At 45.8% G+C, this 9,999-nt stretch overlaps 1 long non-coding RNA gene across 1 annotated transcript in view; it reads right to left on the bottom strand.

Annotated features, from left to right (window-relative positions):
- LOC114623674 overlaps positions 1-8,509 on the bottom strand; it is a 17,764-nt gene extending 9,255 nt beyond the window's left edge. Inside the window, exons 1-2 of the long non-coding RNA XR_003711811.1 lie at positions 8,310-8,509; positions 7,540-7,768 (exon numbers count right to left, since the gene is read on the bottom strand). This is a non-coding gene — a long non-coding RNA (uncharacterized LOC114623674). The remainder of the gene's footprint in view (positions 1-7,539; positions 7,769-8,309) is intronic.
- Positions 8,510-9,999: the final 1,490 nt, after the last annotated feature.

Genomic DNA, 9,999 nt, shown 5'->3' with positions numbered 1-9,999 from the left:
CACTGTGGGATGACAGGTGTCATCCTGAGTGGACCTCAAGCTAGGAGCCCAGACTTTGTTTTCTCCAGCCTCTGTCTTTGATGGAAAGCTTCTGGCCTCTGTGTCACCTGATGTGACTGAAATGTAAGCAGCTCTTTTCCTGGGCTGCTGGGTAGATCCACAATGCTTCCAGCAATTAAAATATTGTTATTTCTAATAAAACTGGGGAATGGGGTCAACCCATGTGCCCCCCACCACAATGCCTCATATGGAAGATGGATTTTACTGCTATGCAAGCCCAGACTTTCTGGATTTCTCCAAGGAGGTTGTACTGGCCCAAAGGAGTGTATATTCCAGAATGGCAGGTAAGGATGAGACTGGAGTGAAACTGTGAACAAGAAAAAAAGAGATAGTAGCAAGAAGACTGCAGGATGGGGGAAAGTAGAGAGATCTGAGGGATAAGTTACTCTAATTCTTCAGTGTGACCCAGGGAGACACTGAGTGGACCAGTGACCTGCCCAAGGACACACAGTTGCTGTAATGAAAATGATAAAGGCCCTGTCCTCATGATCCCACACACCTCACGCTCAATGTTATCCATCTTTTGTGTAGACAAATCCTCCTCCCAGGCTCAGACTAATCCTCCAATCAGAAAGCACAAGACCCTGTGCTGGAATTGACCTTGACTTTCACTGTGCACAAAGCCCTGGGCCACTTTTTTCCTGCTACTGTTGGGCTCTGATCCTGTAAGTCGATGACGGGGTTTTGGGGGTAGGGTGCTGCTGCAATATGAGCTCTGGTCTGTAGAGTTTAGGCCACCACACTGTCCACCCAGAACACACAGCATCCACATTGGGTTCCAGAGCCTACTGTGAGCTAAGCATTGTACCTACGTGGACCTCCATGTCTTCCTTACCACATCACTCTCAAGTCAGGGCAACTCCTGTCCCAATGTACAGCTGAAGAGGTCAGATAACATCCTCAAGACCTACATGGCCCAAAGGGCAGACCAGTATTTAATATGACCTTCCTATATCCCATACCTACTTGCTATTAGCAAATCCTCTCCCTTGTTCTGTCTTACTCATAATCACTATGGCACCCACGTAAAACTCATCTCCCAACTAAGGAATGTATGCCCAGAAGGAATGAGAGCCCCCTCCCCTTAGAAGTAACACCAGCCACAATGTGGGTTCACAAATGTGACTCAGACCTTGTTTAAAAGAAACCTGCCAGTTCCTGTGTCTGCTGGTGTTGGGGTCTATGCCTCCTTGAGGTGAAGATGCAAGGGTCAGGAAAGGCTGGAGTCTGAAGAAGAGTGCAGACTCTGAGGAACAGGAAACAGTGTAAGAAAATTGGGGAACTGTGGTTCTCAATGTCCTGAGCCACTGTAGAACAGGATGACAAATGTCAGCTCAAAGGACAAGAGCAGTAGCTCTCAACCTTCCTAGTGCTTCCTAACTTTAATACGGTCCCTCACATAGTCCTCAACCTGCCTAACACTGTGACACTCAAACACAGTTCCTCATGTTGTGATGACCCCCCCAACCAGAAAACTATTTCATTGACACTTCATAACTGTAACTTTGCTACTGTTATGAATTGCAGTGTAAATATCTGATGCAGGGTATCTGGAATGCGAAAGGGTTTCCCAAAAGGGTTGACACCTACAGGTCAAAAACCACTAGAGATGGTGAAGGGTATTCAGTAATTATTCCCCACTCTGTCTCAGATACTGTGTGTCCAAGTCCCACCATGACTTCTAGATGACTCCATTAAGGATACTGCACCCCTCCTATGCTCTTTGTTCCTATGACCTATGTAAGAGGAGGGCTGTCACTGTCCACAACTCCTTATACACTCAGGAGCCAAGACTTTCTGGGATCCGCAGAAGCAGCACTTCTCACAACTTGGACTTCATGGCTCTGAGCTTTGACCTTTGACTTACTGAATGACCTCAAACCCATATCTAGTCTGATGAATCAGACTAGCCATGATGGTGTCTAGTGGCTGTTGTAACAAAAAAATAAAATAATTCTTTTGTGTGGGGGACAAAATATTTTGTACCCAGGCTGACCTCAGACTTGCTACATATCCAAAGCTTATCTTGAACTCCTGATCCTTCTGTCTCCACCTCCCCAGTGCTCAGAATATAGGAATGCACCACCACACCAGCTTCAAAAAAATAATTCTTTCATGTGAACTCAAGATTCTTTGACGAACTTGCATGGCTTTCTGGAGTCCGATATTCAGAGATCTACAAAGAAGTGTTACCCATAAAGGCACAAGGGAGGGCATGTCTACCTGACATTAATACATAGGCTGCCTGGGTGCTGGGAGACATTAAAAGATTTAGAAGCCTCCAATGGCTCCACAGAAATGCAGAAATCATGCAGGCATGGCCACAGCAGGCTGAAGCCCTCCAGAAAAGGCTGTCTGCTGGGGAATGGTGATGATTTGTAATCAAATTGTGTTTCATTAAAGAGAAGGTGTCCAGAGGTTTCCTGCTGGCTGTTTCCTAGCAAATTAAAGATAATGGAGTTAACAGAGAACAACTGTAAGTCAGATACCAACAGGTGACATAAGCCTGGAGAAAACTTTATCTCTTTGGATGCTCATATATATCATGTGGGTGATCCTGGTCTGTCCTTGGCCAGAAAGCTGGGTTCAAGGTAAGATAGTACCTGAACCTCTGACTTCTAACCAGAGTCTATTCTATGGTGTTTCCTCCTAACTTGGGAATGGGAGTGGGTAGGTAGGAGTGTGTGTGTGTGTGTGTGTAATCCATGTACAGATCAGAAATCAAAGTAGAAGTTGATACCAAGGCAAAGCTACCATGCCAGCTCCCTGTGCACCCAGCTTTAAGATGGAAAAGGTATCTGAGTGACCTAGAGACCTAATGCCCAATTTTGAAGGTGTAAGGAGTTTCCCAGAGTCCAGGATGTCAATGCTAAAACTGAGAAAACTCTGGACACATTCTTGAGAATTTCCAGGTTCAAGAACCTGCAAGCCCCAGAGCAGATGTGTTGGGAGCCAGTCTAGTTGGGCTCCCAGCACACAGAACAGACACTGCAGGGGTTGCCCATGTCCAGTGACCCTGGCCAAGCACAGCAACTCAGGCTATCCTGTTACCTTGGAGCTATCAGAGATAAAGCTTCCAGGTTCCCCGTGCCCTGCAACCTCACCTGAACCTCAGAACTGGCAAAGATCCAGGTAAAAACATTAAAACCAAGCAAGTGGGTGACATTACTGCCACTGGGAGAGGGAACATTACCCCTTAGCATCATTTCCAAATCTAGTGGCTCCTTGACTTCTGAGTGTCCTCCACAGGCACACAGGCATGCTCCCATGGAAGTATAGACATCGTGTGCTTCTGGTGCATACATACATCCCTCGCCATGAACTCACTGCCAGCTTCTGGATGACCTCCAGCCTCCTGCCCATTCTCTCACTGAACATACCTGGCTGCTCAAAAAACAGGGGAGTGGGCAGCACCCCAAAAACATAGGTCCAGATGTTGGTTCTACTGCACATCATAGTACACATTCTCAGGTGGAAGGAAAGCTTCTGGAAGGTAAGATCGTAAGAAGGGCAGACTTTCTCACCTTGTCATAGTCAGAGGCTCCCTGGAGCAGAACCTGATGAGGCTGGGGATTCTCTGAGGCCCAAATTGGGCCAGTGAAACCTGGAACTCAAGCCAAGAGGGAAGGAAACCCAAGAGGAGACGGGGCCTGGGAGAAGAGGCAGTCTGTGATTTTTAATTTACTTTTTCTTGCCCTGAGACAAAAATTAATTTGACTTGGGAAAAAAAAGGAACTTTTAACTTGACTTTTGAAAGTAAAATTTCTGCAACTCTTTTTCCACTTAACAGAACATTCCCTCCACTTCTAAGGCATAATGTTAATATGCACCAAGGATAGGGAATTCCCTGGGCTCAGCCCACATATCACTGAACTGATTTTCCCTCATTTCCTAGTAATTCTGGCTGGGTTGTGCTAACAGGAGAGTTAGCAGCTAATTTTGCTACAGGGGGATAATAACAGGAAATGATCTTTAGTAATGAATTAGACAGATTCTTTGAACCCTCATTCCTTTTCTATTAGATAAGGTCAGTAGCATCTTCTGTGTGTAAATCTATCCGAGGACAGTAGCAAGGTATGGCGGGAGATGTGGAGCAGACACGCCACAGGACAAAGCGTGAGCCCCAAGCCACACTGCAGGTGCTGAGAAACAGGCTGCAGTGGAAAAACTCATGAGACTAAACACTGAGCACTAGCCCACGCTGGGTATACGTACGAGCTTGAGCGCTGCCTAACCTCTCTGGAGCTGTCTGCTGAGCTCCTTGTGGAGTGGTTATCCCATCAAATCTGTCTCTAGCTTTCTACAGAGGATGCCATTCTCTGGTTCTTTTGGCTTACAATGTGTGAAGAGATTCTACCCTTCAGAACCATTGCCCTAAAAAAATGGTCCACCAAGGGCTGGCAAAATGGCTCAGTGGGCAAAAGTGCTTGCTGCAAAATTCTGACAACTGAGTTCGATCCCCAGAACTCATAAAAAGATGGGAAGAATGGAGTTCACAAAAGTTGTTCTCTAACATTCATACCCAAAACATACACATGCACACGCACAGATGCACACACAGAGAGAGACACACAGAGAGACACATGTGTGCACGCGTGCAAGCAAAAACAATGAAAAATTTAAGCCCACCAAAGTAGACTACCCTATGACAGAACAAGTAAGATTAAACATTACTCAAGCTGTGCAGTAAACAGAAAGAAAGATAAAGATCCCAAAGTTGGTCTTATGACTCCAGATTAGCTGAAGATCCATCTCCAGATGAGTCCCACGAGGATCTCTGACCTGGCTGAGGACAGGGTGCGAATGGTGGCTGCCTCTGTCATCGAGCGGTCCCAGAGGGATGGAGTGCAGACAGGGAGAGTCCGCTGCCACCAACCGCGGCAGAGAAGGGAAAAGTGTTACAGCTCTTTGAAAAGAGTCACAGAGGCACCGGCTGGCCAGTGAAGAGGGAGGGACCATGACAGAAGCTCTCAGACCTCAGGAAGAATCTCACACATCTTTACTTCTGAGTTTGGCCCATAGATACAGTTTTGGGGTGGGTTAAGGTCTGGCAGCAGGTAACCCCTATTGGCTTGGTCTGAGAGCTTGGGAATGCCTCCTCTGCATGATGGTGCTACTCCTATGTGATCTATGATCATGGACCTCTCTGTGGGAGGGACTATGGAGGGCTGAAGCTGAGAGAGCCAGAGGCCTAGGAAAAGCTTGAACATCCGCCTTCCGTCCCAGTGGTTTCCCAGGGTTCCGGGGTTCTAAAGCTCTTTCTTGCAGGCATCTGGCTTTTTCTCATAGTTCACAGCCCCACAACTATTCATCTTTATGGCCCCCCGTTCTTTGAACTAGCGGTCTCTCCACTTTTATTGAGCAGCTTTTTGATAACACGTTTGCTCCTGACACATCACCAACCTGTGGATCAATTTTTATTAGCTGTATATACGTCCTACTCTCTTCATAGCATAAGCTCTATGGGGAGTTTTCTCAAAATATAATTCAACACACCCCAAAATGGAAGAAATGATTACAAACTAAATAACGAAGTGAAGTTGTATTTCTGCAGAACCAGGGAGGTATGGACAAACGGGAAAGATGGAGCATGACATCCGTGGTAGTGGAAATGAAGGTTGCCTTAGGGCCAGGATGGCCAGGCCAGCCTCCTCCCAACAAAGGGGAAGCAAGAGGGTGGAGATTTCGGGACTTTGCTCAAAGTTGTACAGAAGTCATCTCTCTGTGGTCTCTTCCTAGTTTACTCTCCTCTAAGCAGAATGGAATTGGTTTACCTGCCAGGAAGTTCAAGGGAGCCACACAAAACACTGGCACAATGGGAGGCATGCTAGTTTGCTTTTCCTTGTTCTAAAACACTCACCAAAATCAACTTGGGAAGGAGTATGGTCCAGCAGCTAAGAGCAGTTACCAGTCTTGCAGAGGACCAGGGTGCAGTTCTCAACACCCACACAGAGGCTCACAGCCATCTGTAACTCTAGCTCCTCAATCCACACCTCTTCTGACTTTCATAGGCTCCTGCATACACACAATGAACATACATACACTCAAGCATGCACACATTAAGTAATTAACAAACACTAAAGAAAAAATCCAATGTAAAGAAGAAGAGGTTTGTCTAATATTACAACTTTAGGGTCACAGCCCATCACTGAGGGAAGCCGAGGCAGGAACTGAAACATAGACCACAGGGAAACTCTTCATGGCTTGCTTTCATGGCTTGCTCAGAGACTGTTTTACATAGCCCAGGCCCACCCCCTAGCTCCCTAGGGATGATACTGCCCAAATGTCTTAGTCAGGGTTTGTATTCCTGCACAAAGCATCATGACCAAGAATCAAGTTGGAGAGGAAAGGGTTTATTCAGCTTTTACTTCCACATTGCTGTTCATCACCAAAGGAAGTCAGGAGAAGAACTCACACAGGGCAGGAACCTGGAGGCAGGAGTTGATGCAGAGGCCATGGAGGGATGCTGCTTACTGGCTTGCTCCCCATGGCTTGCTCAGCTTGCTTTCTCATAGAATCCAGGACTACCAGCCCAGGGATGGCACCACCCACAACAGGCTGGGCCCTCCTCCCTTGATCACTAATTAAGAAAATGCCTTACAGCTGGGTCTCATGAAGGAAGGCTCCTTTCTCTGTGATAACTCCAGCTTGTGTCAAGTTGGCACACACATACACACACAAACCAGCCAGTACACCAAAGTAGCCTGGGCTATCCTCCATCAATCAGCAATCAAAGAAAAAAATGCCCCATAGATATACCCACAGGACAATCTGATGGAGTTGTTTGTCATTTCTTTGATTGAGATTCCTTCTTCCCGGGTGACTCTAGTTTGTATCAAGTTGACAAAAAAAAAAAAATTAATCAGTACAGCTCCCATACTCCTGAAACTTACACCACTGGGCAGGAGGGAGTTTCAGCCCAGTTGAAACTGGCTGGCTCACTTCCTCATAGCCAAAGCCCTTGTGTGGAGATTTTCCGCTTCCCAGAAGCCTCCCAAGCTGTGGGTGGGGATGTAATTACAGTGTTCTAAAGCAAACAAACACACACTCGAGTGGGAGGCTTGCAGATTTATTTGGCTAATTAGGGAGAAATCACTAAGAGGATATACGTCAGTCTTTCCCTTTTTTTTTTCTGTAATACTAATTGACACTTTATTAGTAGTGCATCTTTATTTTTATTGTGCCCTCAATACAGTACCAAGGCACAACATCATACTTTCTGGCACTAAGTGAAGGTGAATCATGCATCTCATAAATATTGCCATGTCGAGGGAAGCCCAGGGCAGAGTGCCAGCATCAGCACCACACAGGAGAGTGTGGCACAAGACTTTATCATACTCTGTCCTGCCAATTTGCTTCCTAGCTGCCTAGAAAGCTGGTTCTGCTCTACCCAGTTCCCAAAGAGGCAAAGATCAGCACTTCTACAGGCCAAGCTGGAATCAGAAAGGGAACAGGAATCAGGAGACAGCTTCCGCCTACCTGCTTTTCATCCCATGGAAGAATGAGATCTGGTGACTTCTGAGACACTGAGTCTGAGCCCAGAGCAAGAGAGCTGCCCCGGGTACATAAAATCAGCAGATCTGGGTTGAATTTTTTTGCTCTGAGCTCCCATTTTCCATGTCTTCCTTTTGCAGTCATTCCAATAATGCAATCGGAGACTCATATAAAACCATACACAATGCCTGGTGCACCCTTATGTCCCAGGAAGCTGAATTAGGGAAGACAGAAAATATAATTAACATAGCTCAGAGAACTCACGGTCCTAAGATTTGGTCATAATAGGTACACAATAAAGGCCCTACCAGGCACTATTAAAAACCCTTCCTTTGTGCTGGAGGGGCAGGCAGGAAGTCACACGAATTGCTGAAATACAAGGCTGGTTCTAACAGTCCATTAGTGAGAGCTGCTGGAGGCCTTGGAGTAGAGAAGGAAGACCGTGTGCGTGTGCGGGTGTGTGTGTGTGTTCTCTAAACAATACATAATTTCAACAACACATAATTTCAACTATTTACATGACACGGATATTGTGTTAGATGTTAAAAGTAATCTTGCATGTTACATGCAATTTTATACAGGACATGAGCACTGTAGATTTCTGTACCCAGAAAGGCCATGGAAGTAGTGCCCCGTGGACTCTATGAGATGAGCATATTAGACAAAATACATTGTTAAGGCTAATCCTACCATATTCCTTCTTAGCTCTTTCAATCTAGCTGCTAGAAAAGTTTAAAATTACATATGCGACTCACGTTGTGTTTCTACTGGACGGCATTGAGTGTTAGCAGACATATCAGAACAGAGAGAGAGGCTAGAGGCAGCAGCAACATCTGGACCGTTTCATTCCAGCCAAACCACTGATGTCTCCAAGCCTGGCCCCGTCTCCCCTGCTGCCACTTCGCTGGGTAATTAAAATGCCTTGAAGCAAAGAGCCAGCTCCTGAGCATGCTTGACGATGCTCAGGGAGTTTTTCAAAGTTGTTCCCAGACAGTGGTCTCAGACACCCGTGTCACCTCCAGAGCAGGGATCGGGCCAAAGTGTCTGGCTCTCGGCCGCGTGTTCTAGTGGTCATACACAGCTCACGCATGCCCAGAAGCAGCCATTTCACAAGGTAAATTAAAAAGCAACCAGCGTTTCCCTCGATAAATGGCAACAAATGGACTGTTTTTTCAGTGACTTGTGGAACGCTCCAAAAGCCTGCAGGATTTGTCTTGATGGATCCCAAGCATGGAACTGGAGAGTGGATACAACAGACACTGTTTTGATATGGCTTGGCTCTGTCTACACCACTCAGGGCTCAGATTTGAAATTAACATACAATGATGTTCACCCTCTTGGTATTGACCTTAAACCTCTTCCTTTATCGGTCAAATAAAGCTGGGTTTCATGGCCTTGAACATCTCAGGAGAAGGCCTGCTGCCAGGGTGGGGAAGTGGCTGTGTATTCATTGCAGTCAGCAGGATCACAGTTCAAGCCGAAATTCTGCCATTTATGGATTGGGGCAAGTGACAAATGACTTGAGCTGTGTGCACTTTGCTTTCTCTTCTGGAAAATGAGAAGACAGTTGTTGATGATCTCATAGGCTGAGGTGACTAGATTAGGGAAGAGGGAGAATTTTGGGTACCAGATCTGTGCCAAATAAATTTATCTAACAAATAAAGACTTGGCAGTTTGTTTGGAGACCGTGAGCTCAAGCCTCGGAAGGCTTCATCCTCACTGGGGTTTGACATCTCTTCCAGCTGCTGCTCTGTGATCCGAGAAGAGGAAATCTGCTTCTGATGCTGGGATTGCCACCTAGCAGAGGCAGGGTGCAAGGGTGGAGCTTCTAGGCTGCAAGGATACCACTGTGCCTGTGAAGACAGCTGGGATGAGGGTGGTGGTATATCCAAGAATAATTCTTGCATTTTATTTTAGATTTAGTCATTCAAGGACATCCTCAGCTACACACATAATGAGTTCAAACCTATCCTGAGCTACATGAGATATATTTAAATATATTTTATATTAAATAGTTATTCTTTAATTATATGATTATGTAATTATTGTATTATTTTCGTTGTTACTGAAACTTACTTTTCATGTTTCATGCTGTCACTTTTGGAAGAGCTGCTGCTTTAAGGCAGAAACAATAATCCCTCAGGGCTGTTAGCAGTCAGGGTGGTCCTAGCACCTCTCGGCTCAAATCTGTGATATTAAATAACCATTCCCTCCCTGTTGAGTTCAGGGGAGAAGCAGCTATCTGGGTCGCCTCCTATTTCCCTAATTCTTTACGCTTTGTATTCTTATTACATCTGGGTCAGATTCGTTGTGACTATTACACATAATTTGGGAGGGTTTTTCCCTCTTGTTTTGAAGTAGCAAAGGTGACATTTCGCTTCCAATTCATTCTCTCGGGATATCAAGAAACACTCAAATGTTTTTCTTGAAATTCTCATGACCTAG

This window comes from Grammomys surdaster, unplaced genomic scaffold (assembly GCF_004785775.1).
Source record: "Grammomys surdaster isolate TR1022 unplaced genomic scaffold, NIH_TR_1.0 201, whole genome shotgun sequence".
Lineage (NCBI taxonomy): Eukaryota > Metazoa > Chordata > Mammalia > Rodentia > Muridae > Grammomys > Grammomys surdaster.
This window is presented reverse-complemented; position numbering and strand designations above follow the sequence as displayed.